Genomic DNA, 22,261 nt, shown 5'->3' with positions numbered 1-22,261 from the left:
CCATCTCCATCGTGTTACGCACAAAGACATTTGTCCGCCACAACTAATTTAGATGCGAGTTGCGTCGGTTCGCTGCCAAAGCCCGATCAAGGCCACGCAGGACAGAAGCCCGAACGCGATGGCCCGACTCCCCGCTGGGCCTCGTGTTCAGCGCCGGCAGGGAAGCGGCTGCGTGGGTCTCGGACAGCTGGTCAGGGACGCCAGAACTTTCCATTTCTCAGAACTGACACAACCCAAAAAGAAATTATTCGAGCCTGTTGATTCACTGGTGAGTAAAACCTCGCCGACGGCCCCAGCTGAATGTAATGCTGATTGCTGATTGAGACTTTTGTCCTATTACGCTGACCTGAGGTTTTATTCAGCGTAACAGAATCTCTTGGCCATTGTTTAGTTTCTGTTTAACAGTTCATTTGTTTCTGGTTATATTCCTGATTACTTTAATGCCACGTGTGCAACCAATTCTAAAGGAAAATCCTGGGCTTTGTCCCACCCGCCTGTAGAATTACCAACCTCTATCCAAGCTGCCATTTCTTCCAAAAATTCTAGCAAAAAAAAAGTCTCATTTCTTCTTTCTGCTGTGGAAAATGTTGACATTTTTTAAGTTTCCATCTGTCTTTTGTAAACACCAAAGCACACAGACTAGTCCTTTGAAGGCAACCAGTGATCTCTGAATGGCTTGTGATGTGGGCGTATCCTTTATTCTGGTACTGCTGGTAGTGCAGCCTTCGACACAGCTGACCACAGTGTCTGTGTGGGTGACACGGCTTTGGAAGTGGCTTTCTTCTTATCTGTCAAATGGAGTGTACTGTGTGTAGGTCCGTGGGCCAAACTGACCGAATTGCTTGGGTACGACTCTACAATCAACAAACGCCTCGTCATTCGTTACCTCAGCTGCCTCGAGACCGACAGTTTCTTTTTATACAAATGCAAAGCGTTTGCTACGTTAACACAGGAGTAAATGTCACCAACGGCAGTGACCCATGGCTTTTCCCATGCATGTTAAAATATAAGGCGTTTAAGGAACATCTGTAAATTGTAGCTCCAGAAAACATCAATAAACTTAAAATGGATTTTGATGTAGAAGGTGTTGGTTTTTCAGCAATTACCCAGCACCAGTAGTGTGTCTATTTTATATTATTAGCATTATGGAGCAAAAACGAGCCATTGCTACCGGGTGAATTAACAGTTTTTAAAACAGAAATAGTCAAAAGAAAGAGTTCTCCACCACACTAAACATAACCGAGGTAAAGAGACACTTGTTGATTCAGTAAGTTGTACAGGTGACTCTGTAATAAAAGGGCACGGTGGCCTCAAAGCCTGTATATCTACCCAGCAGTGGCAGGTCAACCATGCTTCAAGAGGCCTACCAAAGTCTAATGCCCCTTTTTAAGATTTTTACATTTCAAAGTACAAAGCACCCTTACTTGTCACACTTTGCTTAATCATCTCGCGCCAGCCTCGTCGTCTTTATTTCTCCAACAGCCAGCACAAACCCAATGGCGGCATCATGTGAATCAATGCGGGTTTCTGTCACGCCGGAATTGCATTTAGATCAGGGATGCTTAGACGAACGCAGACTTGTACCCAAACCATGCTGCCATTTGAGTTTATTAAGCAAAAAGGGAGCCGCGGTGATATGTCAGGACAGAAATCAAATGAAATCGTCACCACAGTCTGTCTCATTCTGCGCGGTGTATCTCACTCCCTCACTCCCGCTGTGTCAATGTCAGTCACACAAAATGAAAATCTTTGCGACTCAAATTGGATTTGCGCTGATGAAGGTCATTTCATTGGAAATGAAGAGCAGGTCTAATTCACAAAATAAGGATTGATTCAGATCGTGTTGCTGCACTTTTTCTTTTTCTTTTTTCCCCCTTGCTTCAAACTTCTTGTGCTCCTGTTCCACAGCCACCCAGGTTCATGTCACACACTGTATTTCCACATGTTTGGATGACAGTGCGTCCCCCGAGGCTCATATAGAGTAGCGTGTTCAAACTTGTAACTCCCGTATGGTCGATGGCATTCAAACAACACATTTTTATTTCCAGGCTGTCAAAATACTGCAGTTTTGTCCAAACCTGTTGATGTTTCTGATCTCCTTTTGTACTTGGTCTCAAGACCTCTGTTGCGGCACCGCGGTCACATGATCCTTCTTCACATGACATTCATGTGCGTGCAAGTTTCACGCTAACAAAACGTGTGATAGACACGCCGATCCACTGTAACAAAACGTCTAACTTTCACGCCTGTATGGCGCCAAGCGTAACTATCTCACGTTTTGCTTTCGAAGTGGACCTTCACTGTATCTCTGAGGCACAAGAGATGGAATGGAATAAATATTTTCTAAATACTTAATAGTATGTAGAGATTTGAGATTAATATACCATTTAGTCCATCAATCTCAGATATTATTTTTTAAGTAAGTAAGTAATGTTTGAAACGACATTTCATTCAGGATTTTTTTTTTGTCGTAACTTGTCTTTGTGGTGCGCTTTCTTTATTGTGCATAGTTCAAGCTTTGGCAGGTAATTTTCTTGCTTCCCCAGAATAACTCAATATCAAGGTCTGAAGTCATTGCTTTCAGCTCTGGGTCACATTTGTGAATGGAGACTTTTATGGTTTACTAATAATTGTAAAATGTCAGTGGGCAGGCACAGGGATATTCAGTGCCAGTTATTGCCAGGACATTAGATATGTACTTAAACATTCACTGCAGGAAATGAACAGTCACTTAACAGTTTAAATTCTTTACTTTAATTGAGTGATTTTTCTAAAAAATGACATATCTTCTTGAAATATTATTATGTGGAATGTACAATGGCACAAACCATTTTAATAGATTAGTTTCAAATTAAGATGAATTCTGCAAACAGGTCGTGGACATCTTTGCTCAGCACCGATGGGCCGAGCTGGAAATGTTTTCATCAAACAAAAATATTCCACTGCTCTTGTGAACTCCGTTATAAAGTCACTTGTTCCCTTCTGGGCCATCCTGCAATGATTTGAAGCTGCCATTTTTTTTTTTTTTTTTTTTTTAAATGTCATAACAAAAAAAAAATGCAGTTGAGGAAGCATCCATGAGGATGATACAGGCTGGTCCTCCGGGAAGATTAAAAAAAAAAATGAAATAAAAATAAAAATAAAAAAGGCCTCGTTTCCCTTTCTCCTATTCTCTCTCTCTCTCTCTCTCTCTCTCCTTTTCTATCTCTGCTCCCTTTCACCCTTGGGGGGTTTAGTTCACCCAAGCCAGCACTGGCACTGAATACACAAAGCAGAGAACACAGCTCACAGGGTAAATAGTTACTGAGGCAGCAATAAGAGATATTACAGATCTGCTCAGGGCTTTGCAGCCACAGTGTAAAACGGTCGAGTAAAGCGGTGTTAGATGTGTGGCTTTTTCAGACTGGAAATGGGGTGAAGGAGAAGAGGAGAGGAGCTCGGAGAGGCAGATAAAGAGGGACAAAAGGTAAAGAAGAAGTGGGATAAAAAAAAAATTGTTTTAAAGTACATGGAGGGGTTTAAAAATAGCAAAACCAAGAGTGGACAGAGGAGTAAAAAAAAAAAAAAAAGGGGTGGTTTGTTTTGTGTGATTGCCGGAGCGTGAAATGCAAAACAAATTCCGGTACATGTGGACAGCTAAGTATTATGTTAAAGAAAAAGAAGAGAGAGGTGGTTGAGGGAGCGTCTTATTCCTGAGCGATCTCGTGACCTGTGCGGTCCAACCCACGTCTCAAACACACCCACTATCTGCACAAATAAACAACAGGATCGGTTTTGTTTTTTTATTCCTTTTTGCTCTGCAGTTTTTATCAGCTAGCACCAAGAGGAAACCTGCAGATGTACACAAATACAGCTCACATATGGCCCGTCTTGGTAACACAGGCAATAAGCAGCAAATTAGACATTATATGATTTAATCAAGAAATGGGAATATTGAGATTAACTTTAAGGCTTTAAATTGGAACTGGTGATAGTTCACTGCAGAGTTTATTTGACTACATAAATGTTTGAATTCAGGCTGCTACGTTCTGGGTTTTCATTACTTTTACACCTGATTGCAATATCATGGACATCTTCAGGGGAATGTAACTGAAAGTGTGCAGAATTGTTCCCCTTTGTATGATTTATTGCATCCAATTCCTCTCTTTAATGACAGACACTTTTCAGGCTTGTTTTACTTCAGTTGAGAAATCTAAGACAAACTAAATCCCATGGCTCTTTATGCTGTTGCGAGCGACGAAGTGGGAGTTACCCTCTATTTGGAATTAAGTTTTTGTTTATAGTCTTGTTTTATGGCAAAATACTCCGAGCAGTATAAGAGGAAAATGTATGGTCGCTGAATTTGGATCGTGGCTGCCCCCGAGTGGTTGACTGAGCTTTCACTGAGAGAACGTCTCAGTCGATTAAGTTTTCATTAGTTGTTTGGTCGTAGGGAGAAAAAGACGTTATAAATAATTGTTTTTGGCTGAACATTCCTCTTTAAGAAGGTGGCCTTGTGAGAAACCTGCTTTAATGATTTTCTTTGTATGTTTTTGTCGTGCTAAGTGAGCGACTCTTTTGTTGCGAGTTTGTGAGAAGTAAAGTTAACAGCACGTAGCCACAGCCACAGTGAAGTGAATGTCAACAGTGATTGGCATTTACTCTCCTGTAATCAGCCATAAAGAGTGCAGCTAGGCCCAAGTTTCAGTATAACAGTAATCCAAATGTTGTGTTCTGTGTTCGCTGCTCCGGAGAAGGAAATGATTGCTCAAAATTACGTAAGGTTATGACGGTGTCTCTGCCTGTGCACATCACTGCAGAGTTGGTCCAAAAGGTAAAGCCAGTTACCACACACACACACACACACACACGTACACCAACACACACTAATGACCTTTCGTCTGCTCAGAATCTTTAGTCGGCGGCAGCACTAATTCGGATAATTATAAGATATACAATTTAAGTGTTTATGGGCTGCAACCATTCCCCTCCTGCTCTTTGAAAAACCAAGAGTCGAACTTTGCCTGACAAATCCCGAATCTTCAGGGCTTAAAGTTCATCTGGCTTGAAATAAGTGGTGGCAGAAGGTTCAATCTCTTCACTCTTTCTGTTGCACAGTTATGGCAAACGATTGTGAAAGGGATTCCTCTGTTCAGTACAGCTGTAAGACAGCTTCTCCACAGAGGTTCACGTTAAGTATTTTAAACTTGGAGCTGCTTCAAAGCTGGCGTACGTGTGGTAAATCTTCAGACAAATATCCTGTGATGTTTTAAGATTTGCACCAACTCATTACACATGTTGTGTCCCGGTTGTCTGCCCGCGTGGAAGATGGCAGCTAGAAGCTCGTGTTGAAGCCGAAGAGTAAAATATTCGGTGTCTTTTTATTAAATAACAAGGACACGGTAAGAGACATGGATTCACCCCCTGCACACATCCCTGCAGGCGTGTCGTCTCTAAATAAAAAAAGTTGTAGAGCTCTGCTTTGGAGTTCACTTTGGATAATCAAATCCCTTTTGTTTATTCGTTTTCCAAATATAATTTCCTGCTAAAAAGGCATATATCCATGAAATATGCATGATTCCTCTTTCCCCCCCAAACGAAGAGAGAGGCAGAGAAAGAAAAACAAACACAAAGAAGTTGTATGGTAGAAAACAATGGCAGTGCATCCTTCAGAAAATCATTGCTAACCTTGGAAATTAAAAAAGGGTTGTTAATGAATAAATAAGGGCCTCATTTTAGGGGACAACTTCTCCCATTTCTTGTCCTTTCTTAAACTACTTTGCTGCATGCATTCCTCCTCTTCTTTTTTCTTTTTTTTTATTATTCCAACATTTGATTGAAAAGTAGTGCAAAGTGCATCATATAGATAACAATATGCACAATTTTCATTTATGAACAACGAACATTGAACATGCGCTCATATCTCAGTTTGATCCCGTCCCTTGCGTTATCAGTGGCCTCCAGTGAGAGTAAAATGTATCAAAGGAACCTTTAATTACAAACTTAATCTTTTTTCCAATATAAAGAGCTGCATTTTTTTAATTATAGATAGAGTAATGCACATCATGCTTTTTGTGACCCCACTGTAAGTCCCAGATTTAAAGACCCATGTTAGAAAGACTGTAGAAGAGGGTGTTTACAGTGTTGTTTAATAAGCAGAGTTCCCATTAACATGCAACTTTTCTAATTCAGTGAGTTAAAATAATTCTCCCGAGGCAGGATGGGTTCTGTGATCACACCATGCCACTCAGTCAGGACTCTTCTTTGGTAACTTTAACAAGTCAGAGCAGTTTGTGCCGCCGTCAGAGCCGCAGAGGAATGAAAAGTGTCAGGACCAGAAGTGAGGGGGCCCCTGACGCGTCTGTCACCATGACGATGACACTTCCTAAGGAGCACGCAGCGACAGCTGAGGGGGCGGAGGGTGGCGGCACGGGGGTCAGACCGGTAAAAGTGAAGGCGGAGTGATGTGTTTCTGACAGCTGGGTGGTACCCGTGTCACATCAGTCCTTTACCGGGCACCGCTAACTCACCCTCTGTCATTCAGTGATGGAGTGAAACGATAAAGTGGAGAGTGCATGACACGCGGGCAGATAGACAGGCCTGGGAGAGAGATAATTACCATCAAAGCCTCAGAGAGAGATACAGACACGAAGTGGAAGACGGGAATAAATTGAAATAGATAAAAGAATTAAAAACGAAGGATGTGAAGAAGAATAACAGAAGAGCAGAGCAGAGAGAGAGAGAGAGGGAGAGAGAAGTGGTAAGTGGTAAGTGGAGAGGCGGCAGATTTCATTACCAGTCATTAAAAGAGTCGCATATTATCCAGGTCAGGGCAGCAGAGTCCTACACAGTCAGACTGAGAGTCCTCGGGGCCCTTTTAAATTTAAAGAGGCTGCTCGCAGGTGGCAGGAGACGAAGAGAAAGAGGCATCAAAGTGGAGGAGGGAGGAAGGGGCTACGCGACTCAGATAGCTAATGTCAGGAAACGAGGGAGGAGACGGACGGCTCGGGTCAGGAGAGGCGGGAAGACTGACAGCTGCTGGCGCTGTTTGTTTCTTGGAAGTTGGTTGGGGGGATATTACTAAACTGGTTTGCAAAAAGGGATAAAAGGAATGTCGTGACCAAAACAGATGGGTTTTGTAAAAGTGGAATCAGCTGCATTTGATGAGTGTTGAGTTTGAAAAGTACCGAGCCACAACTTGGCTCCGCAGTGAAACCAATTCAAACCATGTTTATCAGCTTGTCTCAACAAGGCCTCCAAAGTAAATAGCAAAATAAATCACTTGTAATTGCGCTCCACAGCAACAAAACATTTCTTGGTCTGATGCCCCGATGTGTCGGATGTCATTCGTCAGCGCTCTCCAAGATTGTTACAAATCACTGTTGCAAAACTTTGTCTGGAATCTTATTCTATTATGGCTCCGTATGTTTGATTAGGTTTGGACAAGAAGATGTGGTTCGAACCGGAGAAAGGATGTTACTGAAATCTATAGTGTGAAACTTTGATGTCCCTTTCCTGTCAGTAAGAGCATAAAACACTCTCAACATGTGCTTATTTTAACTTGGCAAATTAACCCTGTTTTTCAGTGGATCATTTCATAATGACATGCCACGTGTTTTAAACCTCAAAATCAAATTAGTGACACGATAAGTTGGACCCCCCTGCTAACGAAGAAAATCTTGAAGGTTACGATGAACTGAAAACAAATGTATTGCTGCGTTTAAATGGAACTCGCGAGCTCGCGGTTCCAACGTGGGAAGTCGTGTGCGCCGTATGCTTTGGCGTTCAAGTGGATAATTCGTAAAAACACAATATGGACGGCGTCTAGAAGCTCCAGAGGAAAACAGGCATCAAAGGAAATACTAGGGGTGGAGGTGGGTACAGTTCGCAAAGTTGTTGATTTGATGACCTTTTTGGTTTAATACTTTACCGTCATCAGTGCACTCACGACAGCTGCTTGTATTTACATATTTTTAGGGAATAGGGAGTTGCTCTATTTTAAGGGTAGACATTTAAATATTCAAGAGGAATGTTTGTATTGTGTGAAGAGAGTAGCATTGAAACTACAGCTCCTACAGAGTGTTGCATTATGGGCTGTTAGAAACGTAACGTTACTAGTTAAGCAAACTCTTTGTTTACATTTTTTTTATCTTTAGAATTCATCCTTGAAAGGCGCTCTGTCATCTAAATATAAAAATGGCCGATCTTCCTGCCATTGAACACGTTTCGTTTCCCATACATAGACTTACTTGGGCAAGCCGCCCATTACATGTGATATAATTTACAGTATATGTCAGTGTTAGATGCTCATTGCACATTATTTGCCTTTCTGTTCTCCTGTGCATGTATACTGTGGGGTTATAAAATCAAAGCGAGGAAACAGAAGGTGGGAAGAGGGTGAGAACTGAGGACAGAGTCGTAATGGCACTAAGAAAAAGTAAGAAATGTATCTCTCTCACAGCAGCAGAGAACAAACAGCAGAGGGAATTTAAGTCCCAGAGATGGTGTCATAATCACTCAACACTAATAACCAGGAAATGAAACTGGACACCACATTAACCCAGCGCCGCAGTGGAACGTTCAGTCGCTCCCTGTCAAATTACCATATTAGTCCGAATTGCCATGGAGCATTTTACTCTGACTCAGCCCTCAGACCCGTCCAACTGCAAGAGCTGGACTCAATATCACAAACACCTGTGTGGTCGGATGCATCCAAAACACCATCCCACAGCGAGTCTGGTAGTTTGGCCATCGCCATCTTGTTTTTTTGGAGCATTAGTTGGCGAGGGGTAGATCTGAATGGCAGTCTTTAGGAGCCAGGAGTTTTTTTGGAGCCGGCCCCACATAGTCCCGAGTGGTATTTCTCTTTTAGGGACTTGCGTGCTGGCTTTACTTTTTACACCCGAAAACTACATCAATTTTTTTTTTTATTGACAGTCTGTTTTCTATGTTTTCCTTTCATTACATTTTGAAATTGTATTGTTGTGTTCACAGATAATGGTTTTAGGAAGTAGTCCTGAGCCCAAGCAGTGATTTTGTGTCTGTTTTTAATGTAGTGCCCCCAGAGGGCCTGACGGTCACGGCCATGCAATATTGGTTTTTCAGCCTCGTTCCTTGCTTACACAGAGTTTTCCGGGTTCTCCGAATCTTTTTATGATTTTATGCACTGTAGATGATGAAAACCACTGCTGAGAGACTCTGCCTCTCTGGGCTGCTCTTTTTTATACCAAATTATGTTACTAATCTGTTGCAAATAGACCTAATTAGCTGCGAGATGTTCCACCAGTTTTTTTTAGGTTTTTTTTAATTACAAAACTTTTCAGTCTTTTTTTGTCCCTGTCTCAACTTCTTTGAAATATGCCATAGCCTAAAATTCTAGATGAGCATGCATTTTTTTTCTTATAAAACAATAAGATTTTGTTTTAACATCCAATATGTTGATGTATTGCGAACCCATGGAACTACAACTAGCGCTGTTTGAAACTAGGGCTCAATATTGTTTGTAAGAAAACTTTTCAAACTCTCTGAGAGCGGGAAAGTGTGTGAGACGACTGCCAACACAAATATTATGAGGTTTTGAGTGACAGATTGGCTTGTGCCATTTTACTTCTTTGTGACATTGTTAGAATGTCAGTGGGGATTAAAAATTAAGATAGAAAGACAGACAGAAAATGGGCGTTTTGTAAACGGTGGCTGTGAGCCAGCATGCTGTTGCCCAGACTGAAGACAAGCAGGGAAGGAGATGGGATTAGTTTCCGACGGCAGGTTTTTAAAGCTTGTGCTCAGGTTTTGTCTGTTCATCGAGTTCTTCAAGACAGAAAATCTGGACAATGTTAAGGAAGCCTGGATGAAGTTGAGGTTTGACACTTGAGTCGTCCCCTTCGTGGGAGATTGAGACACAAATCGTGCTGGAACCGACGGAGTTCATTCTGTCCAATAGCAGTTGTCTACGGAGAAAAGATGTACAGAAATCTATTGATAAGTAATCCGAAAATGCATTATCATCAAATGCAGATGTTGTCTATTTAATATATTATAAGTAAACTGAATGTTGTCTTTCACGTGTAATATTAACACTTGGCAATAGTGCAAACTCCTTGTTTCAAATGCAGTCTGGTTTTCCTTGCTTGAATTGTATTTCCTGCCTCTACTTTGCTAATCACCTCCATCACAAGACTCCATACTTACATGAAGTCATTCTAGTCTTGGCCGTGTCCTCTTCTTCTAGTCAAACCACAGCATAAAGACACCAAAGCAGCAGAGAGTGAAACTGATGAGTTTTAGGTTAGTGCTGCTGCCAAAATGAAAGAGATTTTTTTTACTTTGGAAAACTAAAATTATTGATGAGAAACTCGAGTCAATATCTGATTTTTTTGGGTGGGTGGTGCCTTATGACTGTAACAGTATTGAACTGAGTGAATCAGTGGTGCTTCAGCACATCCTGCTGGTGATGTGTGGTTATAATCACCTGTTTGATTTTTACAATTACATTAATTCCGTTCACACATTCATTGTATGTTTCTATTTTGCTCTGTTCTTTTGTCTCTGAACTACACCAGATAGGAGAGGATGTAAAGAGAAAGCGAGCATTGGTTTGTCCACACACACACACACACACTGTAGTTAGATTTTTCATAAAATATATTTGTGTTCACTATCTTTCCTCCTTCATTTACAGAATCTGTAGGATCTGATTTATCTGAGCTGAGGCGTTTTCCTCAAAGTCAAAAAATATACCAAAAGCATTTACCTCTTTGTGATTCAGAGCCAACTATTTTCCTTTGTAGTTCCACACCGTGAAAGTGATAGAGAAAAAAGCTCCTATGTTCTTTTTGGACCATTTTTTATGGGTCATTTGAAGGGTCTGACAAACAACCTATTGGACCCTGGCCCATGCAGTATCTGTCCCAGCTTTGATCTCAGCAGACCCCTGACAGGCAAGCACGGCAGCTTGTAGGAGAAACCTCAGGAAGAAAACTGTCTACAAAACAAATGGCAGAATTTTTATTTTGTACTTTGTCTCCTGAGGTGTTTCATCCCCGCCTCGCTTTCTCTCCAGTGATGAAATGCAATATTTGGTTTTATATAAATGACTGACTGGGCTTCTTATTGTAACTGACTTTCACCCTTTTCTCACTAAACCTCAAGAAACGTAATCTAATTTTCCATTCTGCACACATAGCCGAGCTACGCACACACACACAAACAAACACACAAACACACACAGGCTTCATTTCACTTTTTATTTATCCAGGAGCTCTACTAAGCACAAAAAGCAGTAGACCCGTCAGAAATGTCTTATGTTGTGTATTTCTGGGCCAAATTGGTATCATTTAGAACATTCATTCCTCAGCCAGAGAATAAGTATAAAGTATATTGGCAGAGATTGCTTTGATTTGCAAGTAAATAACAGAATATGAGCACGTCATGGCTGCTCCTTTTTGGTTGTTGTTGTACAGCTTTGTTAGTCTTGGCCTTTAGTCCTATTGCCTTGCTCCAGTGTATTGGAATGTATTTTGAAATACTGGTCGAGTTTCTCCTTCCTTCCTCCGAGCCATGGACAAACCCGTATCCCAGCATGATTGCCCTCATTTGACTGCAGATTTTTAGAAAGACTACATACCCTGATTTGACACATATTTGATAGGGATGGGTCATCGAGAGGATTGTCTTTTCTTATTTCCCTTATTTTTACTGACACCAGATCGTAATGCCAGAAAGTGGCAGTAATGCACCTAAAAGCTGTTTGCCAACAGCCATTAAACAACAGAAAAAAGAGAAGAAGAACACATTATAGGCTCCAGCAAAATGTGCAAAAACAAAAACGTCAAAAATTCGGCGTGTAACTCCAAAAATAAACAAAGATTAGTTGCAGTGGAAACGCTGCCAGGTAAAGCTATAATACCTTTGAATAATAGTTCAATTGGTCCTCAAAAATATTGAATAGCATTTTTGCTTAAAATGCCCATCCCGAGTGTTCATTTAACCAAAAATACAGCATATCAACATATAATTTATCAATTTAATTCAAAAATATTTTCATAAATATATATTGAATTACATATACTGGGATTATTGTTATAGACTATTTCACCATCTTGTCAACAAAAAAACTCGGAACATTTAAAAATATTTGATGTTTTAAGTTGTAACCTCGCATTAATAGTTTGATTCCAATATAGTGCCTATTTACACTTAATCTTATGGTAAATTAAAAATTAAAAACTCATAATATTATCACCCAAAATTGATGTTCTCAAGTTGCTACAGAAATGTCAGAGGACCAAAATAAGAACAAAGATTGCCTTTGTTGAGTCAGTGACTTGACTGGTCAATCAATTCCAGTTTCTAAATATTTACTCTCCCAGTTTACACACAGTCTCACACCTTTCTCCTCTTTTACAGACATGTCAGCCAGACAAAATAAGATTTTCTCAAACTTGGAGGATGAAGTCTTAAACAGCCTTCTTGTTTATTTGAAAATACACAATACAGACAGCAGTGGGAGAGAAGGAGGCTGAGATTTAAGCCTCAGTGAAAAGGATTCCCAGACAACTTTCGTGGCAAGTTCACGATGACTTTTAAATGAATTTCACATTGTGTTGGGTCATATTTTAGGATTCAAACCTGATTTTATTACTGATGACTACACTTGCTAGATGTTAGATGAGACTTTGTCATCTTAAAACAGGGATTAGCCAGGTCTGAGAATCGGTTTTGTGAACTTTCCAGCAGATTTTGGAGCCTGACTGCTCGGATTTGCTCCCATTCAGCCGCGAGCGCATTAGCGTGGTTCATCATTTTTGGGCGATAAAGACTGGCTTACAATCGACAATCCAGTTCATCCCAACAGAGCTGGACGGAGTTGAGGTCAGAGCTTTGTGCAGGAAAGTCAAGGTCTTCCACAGACAAACAGGAAAAGTCCAAAATAATGAAAACCAGACCAAAGATACATGCAAGTACATGCAATGTTCACATAATATTAATTTAACCAACATGAATTTAAACAAAACAGGCTAAATTAATGTATTATATTATTTTATCATATGTTTAAATCAACCATTGTGTTCATACTTAGAAAACCAAAAGGGGAAAAATTCTGTTTGTATTAGTTTTGCTAACTTATTTGAATTTGACATTGCCAGTATACATTATGTGGATGCATTGCAAACCTGCGCAGGAACAACTAAATTATATTGAGAAATATTTAAGTAATAGAAACCAGGCATGTCCAAAAAGTCACGTATCTTGCACAATTGTCACTAAAAAAAAATAATAAAGTCAAATCCAATTGAATTTTTAGGTTTCTAATTTCTGAAGAAATTCAGAAGAAATTGGACCAAGGACATGATGGCGGTACATTTCCTCTGCTTTGACCCCTTGCAAATGACTTCGATTCTTTTTTTTCAACGTCTTTCAAATCCACGCTGAGCCTGTGGCACGAGCGTTGGGGAGTTATAAAGAGGAAGGGCTGCTCGATCAATGCAAATCCCCACCACATTCAGAGGTTCCAGGGTGCATTCATAAATCATGCGGGAAGACGCTGAACAGATTGAATTGTCACAACTCCGTCTGGTACAGATGAGGAGAACGAGAGAGGAATGAGCTGCTCGCCCTCTCGTCCTCTCTTTCTCCCGGGCGTCCAGAGCGAGGACCAGAGCGAGCAGAGAAATGAGGGGAAAAGATGCTAATACATGTTAGGCTCATGTTCGGGCAGCAGGGAGACAGCAGCAGCCGCGCAGCCTCTGTGTCAGCAGATATTCAGCTTGATTAAGTTTGCACCGGTGCTTTTAGGTTACTGACCCTGACCTTTGACCTGCCGGTGGAAGAGGGAGGAACTAAAGAAGAATCTTGCTGCGGGGATTTTTAATTTTTATCACCTTTTGTTCTCTCGTGTATCGATTAAACGGTCAATATTGTTACATGTTTATAATTCTAACCGTGAACCACATTAGGTTCAAAATTATTTCCAATGGGGTTAAGTGATGCAGAAATAAAGTTCGAGGGCTTCCAAACAAGCCGGTTGCGCAGCTTTCCAAAAAAAAGTCCTGACACGATGGGAAATGTACCTAAAAACAGAATGTGATGATTTTAAATATGCAGCGATGACCACCGTTGTCTGTTCACAGACAATGTTTCACAGAAGTGTTCCTGAGCGCATGCAGCGATTTCCACTACAGATTTGTGGCGGTTTTTCATGCAGTGCTGCCTGAGGGTTCGATCACAGGCATCCAATAATGTTTTTTTGTCCTTGTCCCTTGCATATAGATTTTTATTTTTTTTACAATTTTACGTTAAGGAACAAATATTAAATACGCTGTTAGTTAGTGTTTTGCAGATAAAACAAAAAACTAAAAGTGGTTGAAAGTTTCGCGATTAAAAACACTCGCCATATGGCTGCAGTTGATGAATGTCAATTGGCTTCTTCAAGTCACATTTGTCCTCACAGGGGACAAGTGGGAAATGTCCCTTTTTGACATTTAAGGCAATGGATGTGCAGAAATGAACATATTTCAGCCTCCATCAACCTTGACATTCAAGTCAAAGTTTAAATTTATAAATTTAAAATAGGACATCTCCTGTTCACCTCCATTTTTTTTTAGATATTTACTTTGCACATTAAACTTAATGTGGGACCCCTTTTAATTGTGCAAGTGGGCTGTTGTGTACCATGTAAACTCTGATCATCGGACCAACCCCGACAGGTAATAAGGTAATGACATAACCTGGTTGTTCTCAGTGATTAGGTTGCCTTATGCATGCAAATATAGCAAATGTTGTGCATATTTACTGAACTCACACTGATGCCCCTCATGTGTGCTTGTGCAATAAAATGGTTAGTGGAGGTCAAGGGTGACGCTCCATGAAATTAGCATATATGCAATGGGCAGCTCTGCGATTTAGCTTCTGAAATTAACTCTGACTGGAGACAAATGTCTGATGAGAGAGAGGTCAGAGGTTTAAAGCATTATAATTTTAGTCGCATAAAAAATGTAGCCAGTCTTATTTTTCCTCTAACAGCACTGAGAGTTTTTGGATCGTTTTACTGAGAACACGCTGGCAGAGTTTCAATCACATTTTACACAATTATGTTGTGCCTGTAGAAAAGTATAGTGACAGCATGAAAATGATTCAAATATCAGTGGCACTATCATTGAGGAGCATTATCACGGCTCAGGGCAAATTATTGGAACCAGTGATACATCCCGCCGCTGCCATCACCTAACATTATGCATTTGCATATGTGTCTGCACCATCTGTCTGCAGCGTTGCCCTTTCCAAATGCCACGAAAGGTCAGAAACCAATAAGTCAAAGTGCCATCGTGCCTGGCAAGGGTGCCTGATTCAACACACTATCTTATGCATCATTGGTGCGTTTAGCACAAAACAGTAAACATAACAAAGAAAATTGATCCAGAATTAATCATTAAGTCATTTTGGTGTTTTCTTGTCGCCGGTTTGATTTAAGAACCCGGACCTGTGCTGCCATGATATTTTGTATTTAATTATGTACAGCCCTTTAAGCTGCAAAGGGGTCAGCGCTGTGCAGGCAGGTCCCAGACAAATATTGATGCCTTGAGTTTTTTTTTGTTGTTGTTTTTTTTACTATATAAATCAATACAGGGACGGTGTTTCTCTATGAGTGATGAAGCCGGCAGTCGGTGCATGATCACATCCTGTTGAAACACCACAACTCAAACTGAAGACCTGGCCGCTGGAAAACATATTTGGGCATTTCGATGCCAAAATCCAATAAGTATTTGCTCCTGCGTAACTTTTATTGCTAAAGATGACTCATGTCTGTGCCCTTTTTGCCTTTAAACTGTGTACGTTTTGAATGAATTTGAGGCCTCGCGATTTGAAAATATGTCTGCACGTACGAGCTTAAAAACAGGAGTGTAGAAATGGAAAGAGTGTTTTCTTTTTCATGACCTCCGGTCAAAATCTCAGACGTTGCTGGAGACCAGACGGATGCAGCGGAGATTTCAGGTGACGACAGGGACGTTTAATTATCGATATTGTCATGCTGATTGGATAGAATTGTTCGTTTGTTCCATCCAAATGCAGCACGTCTGGAAATATCACGAGATCTGATCCTCGTCCTCTTGGATTGTTTGCTCCTTTTAGTTTGATTAATTTCAAGATTAGACCTCAACCAAGAGAGATCACCCGAGATCTTCTGGACACTCTTCCACGTTGCCTAATCTCTGGCTCATATCATATGGGTCTGTGACAGTTGTTATGAATTCATCAATGAAACTTGGCAATTTTACAGGATTTATCTCCTGATCATGGTCCCTCTATCGATGTAGACAAATAAGATTAGATTGTCGGTCTGTCACCATAAAGAAAGCCTGTATTCATTATCCTCAGAGCTACAAGGTTGACACTCATGTAAAGTCAATAAATGTCCAGTGAATTATTTACTGTTAGCTTTCTGTCCATGTGACTCATGTTTTAATGGTTTGCAGGCAACGCTGCCCCCATAGGTGTCCCATTGTGTAATACTAATTAGGGCCCGAGCACCGATGGTGCGAAAGCCCTATTGTTCTTCAAGGAATTATTATTCCGCGTTATAATTTGATGTTTCACCGTGACACAGGAAGTTGATGTTTTAGGTCAAACCTCACGAAACCTGTTCAAGCTGCCAAAAAAAAGGCTTCTTTTTTTTTTTAAGAAGAAGAATAAGGAACGAGATCGAGAAAACAATTTAAAATGAAAGCTGGATCCCCGACGTGCAGCGTGCGAGGGCCCGCATATCACTGCTTGCTGTTTTAATTTGCTTTGTCATGTTTCCCACATATTTGGGGATTGTTTTCAGGATTATGTACAAAAGAGAATGTTTTCTGGTTGATAATGTTCTCCATTTTTGTAGCACATGGAAGAGGCAGCTACTTTGGGAAGATATAAACTGCTGAGCTGACCTTTACAGTAAATGTGTCTTTCTTCGCGCCTGTTGGTCCCGAAGCAAAATTTGTACCTCACTCTCTCTGTTTCGGTCTCCTTCAGAGCTTTACCATTTGCTGAATAATTAAGGGAATGAATAGGACCTGGAGAGCCAAAATTGGTTTATTTTCTATAATGCTGGCACTTTTATCTCCATTTTGCATATTTCATTGTTCCGTGCATTATTAGAGGTTATTTCCCAGGACATTCAAAGCAAAGAGTTTGAGGCATTAGAGGATTATAACTATTGTTCCAAGGTTCAAATGTTTTCAGTGTTTTTGGTTGTTTTTTTTGTCTCCTCTCATCTCCAAGGCTACATCATACTTACTTTTAAGATCATTGCAATCCAAATAAACCAAAGTTTTTGCACTCTGTCCTGTTGTTATTTTCCTTTTGTCAGTGTAATATCAAAGAGACTGTCCTCAACTCTTAACTGTTTTTGATTGATTGATATCTCCCTAACTCATCTGTTATGGTATCACAAATTACACCTTTATCCTTCTAAAACTCAGATTTTTTTTTTTTTTAGTATTATTTCGTTTGCCTTTCAGCCTTTTGTGAAACACTGTCGAGCTTGTTTGGGAAACGTTCTGTAAAGATACAGATGTTATCACTATTTTCACATTATTTCAGTGTCGTGCTACTGACCTTCAACCTGAGTGGATGTCTAATCAAGCCGGAGGAGGTGACAAATGTGTGTGGATATGAAAAGCCTTTCCGAAGACGTATTGTGTGTCTTGTCAAACTGCCAATAGGTATTGGAAACTGATGACAACGGCAGAGCTTGATGAAATTAGCTGACTCTTCAAACCTTCCGGTAACGTTCGACAAAAATGGACTCCTCTAAGAAACTGACTGCAGTTTTGAAAAAGGAAACGAGATCTGCAAGACCAAAAAAAACTTTCAGATAAAACTGCACGTGCGCTGGCCGTAAACGCAAAGCAAAACCTTGGTAGGACTGCAAAGGCTGCAGAGACGTTGAGCTGACAGAAGTGGTGGTGCACCGTTCAACTAAGGTGTGGGGATTGAAATGTTCTGCAGTGGCAGAGAAAATATAGAGGGTAGAATATCAGCAAATTCTGTATGCAAATGTGCTGAGAGTCAAGAAAAGGTTTCTCCAACATGCACCCCAAAATCCACCATGTACAACTCAAGAAAAGCAAGCTGATGCTTTTGGGGAGAGCACAGTCGTACGCAAACTTCTGCATGCAACTGTCTGCTTAAATAAATCCCACAAAAAAAAATGTTGCAACTTTAGTCACAAAAATAAGCAAAATGTGATTTGGTAGAAGAAGGGTCCTCTTTATTACTGACTGATTACCATGAAAGAAGCATTTTCCTGATATCTCTGTTGGCATTGACACTAATATTGACAATTTTTCCATGCTATTAAAATGATATGTTGCACTCAAACACAACACAACAGTAATCCTGTCATTTAATTTGTCAGTAATGTTCTTTTTTTCATATTTATTGTGTCATGATGCAAACAGATGCACCGGTGCAGCTCGTTCCTGAATATAATCCGTCAAATTCATCAGATTCTCCGTTAAAGCAAATCCAGATTATGTTCCAGTTTTTTTTTTTTTTTTTTTTTTAATAAGAACCGTGTCGTGGTCGTTGAGAGAGTTTATCAGATCCCAACCTAGAAATTGTCTCCACAGACTGAACCTGTTTGTCCTTTTGTGTTCCACGGACTGTCAGAAAATGAGACAGTGGTGGAAATGCTCCATTCCCCTGTGTGACAGGCAGGATAATTGGCTTTCAGTAACATTCAGTCCCCCGGAGAAGCAGGTGCTTTTCAGGGCCATGGTTTTCATAAAGTACTGTCACATCTGCTGAAGAGGACGCAAAGGTATAAGGAAAAATAACAGTGTGTGGAGGAGAAGTGTGACTCGACTGATTTAGTGTTTTCAAGACTGAAGGCTTCTTGACTCAATTTCAGTGTCAGAAAACTGGCGGTTATCAAGAAGCATCGTACGAACATCCACTGGGTCGTACCTGGACACACACTGGTTCCTAGAACGAGATAGAATTGGAAAATATAAGGCGAGCAAAAGACACATAATTTTCGACATTTAAAATGAGCACTCGCACACAACAGTGCGGTGAGACTGCAGCTGTGCCAACAGAACAGTTTGATGTCTCTGTGAGTACCCAACCAATAACTGGACGGATTTTTCTTTTTCAAATACAAATAAATATGTGTGGAGAGAAGGAAGCACACATTCAAACCATGCACTGCATATAAAAGTGGACGTAGCTTCCGAGTCTGAAAAAGGCCAAAACAGACGTGCAATACCATCGATGGCCACTAGGGTCTGGCTCCAAAAAGCCTCTGGCTCCATAGATTCCCATTCAACTTCTCTTTTAAAGTACAAAGTCAATAAATTAAAGTTAATTTGGTGTCATTCGATAAATTCACTCCTTCTTATTAGTTTTTTTTGGCGGTCCATTTGAAAATAATTCCATCATTAATTAGATATTAGGCCTCAAAAAGTGGTTTTTTGTTTTTTTTTGGGGGGGGGAGGCGTGTCTGTTTGATTGACAGGCTCGTGGTGCAGTCAGGTTTCCGCTATCAGTGGGCGGGGCGTAGCGTCCCCATGTTACCAATCAGATTGAGTCAGATCCATCTCTCTCGTCCAAATGTGGTCACCTCTGGTTCCAAAATAAGCAAAATGGAGACAGCCAAAGTCCAATGAGTGATGTCACGGTTGGTTGCCACTTGATTCGAACAGAGAAAATCCCCGAGCCTGAACGCCAGGTGAAAACCTACAGTATATTAATTATTACTCTGCTTGCTCAAGCTTGTCAACACACACGGTACATGTCCAATTTCTGCACATTCAATTTCTTTTATCGTGGTCGGCCAACCGTGACACACCATGCATGAACTCATCCAATACTTGCTCGTATGTTTCGTAAAACCAACAATCAGACCATCACGGATGTTTGCACAAAAGAGTACTGTATAACACTGAGAACATCTTTGAGGATAATCATTTGTAACGATACAGCATTTGGTTTTTACCCTCCGTCTTTGGCCAAGCTCACTAACGTGTTAGTTTTGAGCATGTAGCGATAGGATCCTGCGTTTCCCACCAAGATGTGGTTAAAGTGATTTATGTTCTGTTGTCAGACCTCCACACAACAGAGTGGGAGAAGGAGCAAGAGTAACAACAGTGTTGTTTTCATTTTTCTTGGGGATTTTTGTCTTTACATCTGAGGCATCGGGAACAGACGGCTTTATTTACGTCTATCTGATTGATTTATATGTTGAATCTTATCATGTGAGATTTCATGATGCCCCTAAAAGCATGTTGGGTTGATAAGAGGGCCCAGTGCTAAAATGAATGGGTGTCCATTGGTCAGTATACATTTGTCGTTGTCGATGTTTTTGAAACGTAACCAGGTTGTATGTATACTGGACATTTGTGGATGGATGGTGGATGTTGGGAGTATTAATTTCCCTCCCGGAATCGATAAAATCTAATCTTTTTGATGAATGTTTGATAATATTTTATGGAATTTGGCCGGATGCCTGAAATGTCTTCTAGAAATTTCAGATTAAATGTCAGTTTGAGTGTGTGCTTGGCAGAGGTTCGTACGGGGCTTCCTTTTGCCTTTCAAAGCAGCCCTTGCTTCATTTTTTTTTTTCTTGAACTCTGAAAATCTGCTGTTTATTCTGCGTCTCAAAACCTTATCCGCATCCCACTGCAGCACAAACTGAACGGATTTGATTCTTTCACTGCAGTTTTTGTCTTTCTTTGTAATCCCTACTTCATATCTCAACAATGGTCGTCTCCTCCCTGAATACATTCTTTGGGAACTTTCCCAGCTCTGTAATCTACCTCTCTTGTCACCTCTTGTTTTATTTTATTGCATTCTTCTTCTTTTTTTTTTTTTTTTTGCTTTATTCTATGAGTTTAATCATATCCGTGACTGATGGTGTTAAAACACACTTGTACAAAATGTTAATCACATAATCATTTCATCTGTCAACACAGGAGCTGAGATAGCTTTTAGCCAGCAGTGATTTACTCAGATGTTGCTGAATATTGCTCCTCAGCGTGGCCCATTTCCTTGAGTCTCATGGGATGTCATAACGCTCAACTTGTCACACCAGCTCAGGGAGCGAGAGAGAGAGGTGCCGGGGAGAACTTTGAATACACCGAGAGATCGCTTTACATGTTATTGCCTCTTAGAGACATTTCCCCGATGATATAAACCTCTAAATTGCAAAGTGAAAAACCTGTTAATGTTTCAGCGCTCCATCATCTCCCACTTTTAAAGTCAATCCGTCAGCACAGCAATCAGCATTCCCCTCCACTCGTGAGCCATACAAGGGTGAGGAGACACACCGGTCTATTAGATTCCCACAGTTTCCTATCAAAGATCTCCATTAGAGAGTCTTTATTGGGCTCAACACCATTTCCAACTAAAAAAAAAAATCCAATTGTCTTTACTCCTTTAATACTTTTTATCTGGTGTTCCCTACCTCGTTCTTTTCGTACCTTCTGTATTACACTCTCGTCTTCTCTATTAACCGAGCATGATGAGGCAGACGGCTTGCACATTAGAAAATATCACATTAGACAAAATGACAACAAAGAGCATTATTGCTAAATCCTTATTTAAACAGGCTTCACATTGAAGTTTGCTCTGTCTCTGGCTTCTTCCCCGAATGAACTCGCCGCACCTCGTAATGTGATCGGTCCAGTCTGCTGTAACTGTCTCCAGAAAAGCTTTCCACCACATTTTTTGGGGGACTGCCTGCAGCCATTTGTTACAATTCAGCGGCAAGAGTATTAGTGAAGTTGGCCACTGATGTTAAGGGATAAGCCCTCACAGGCGGTGGAAAGGTGTTGGATGGGGTTGAGATCAGGGCTTCGTGTAAGCCAGTGGAATACTTCCACACCAAAGTTGAAAAAACTAAATCCCCACATTTTTATGGACCTCAGCTTTGTGTATAGTCAAGTTGAAACCACAATTTTGCAAGCACACGTTAATGTCTGAAAATATAGTACATTTCCTGCTCTTCAGTTACATAACTTTCTTGCTATTTAATAGTGTTGTTGTTGTTTTTTTACTTTATCAAAAGTTGCATATAACCATTAAAGGGTCTAAAAAAAAAAAAGAAGAAAAGAAAAAAGGCCGCCCTACATACACAAATACACAATGGTGTTTGTTCCAGGTGTTTGTGTTGAGGTCGGACAACAGCATCTGTGGACCTTTATGCATACGCTGTACTACTAGTCCGGCTGTCATCTGTAGCGATGGAAATGTATGCATCGTTTGCTAAACAAACAATAAACAAAACTACTGGAAAGAGAAG

This window comes from Brachyistius frenatus, unplaced genomic scaffold (assembly GCF_029030835.1).
Source record: "Brachyistius frenatus isolate BFR_SWC_R1_liver_20210118 unplaced genomic scaffold, ASM2903083v1 Contig_5, whole genome shotgun sequence".
Taxonomy (NCBI): domain Eukaryota; kingdom Metazoa; phylum Chordata; class Actinopteri; family Embiotocidae; genus Brachyistius; species Brachyistius frenatus.
Note: the sequence above shows the minus strand (reverse complement) of the source record.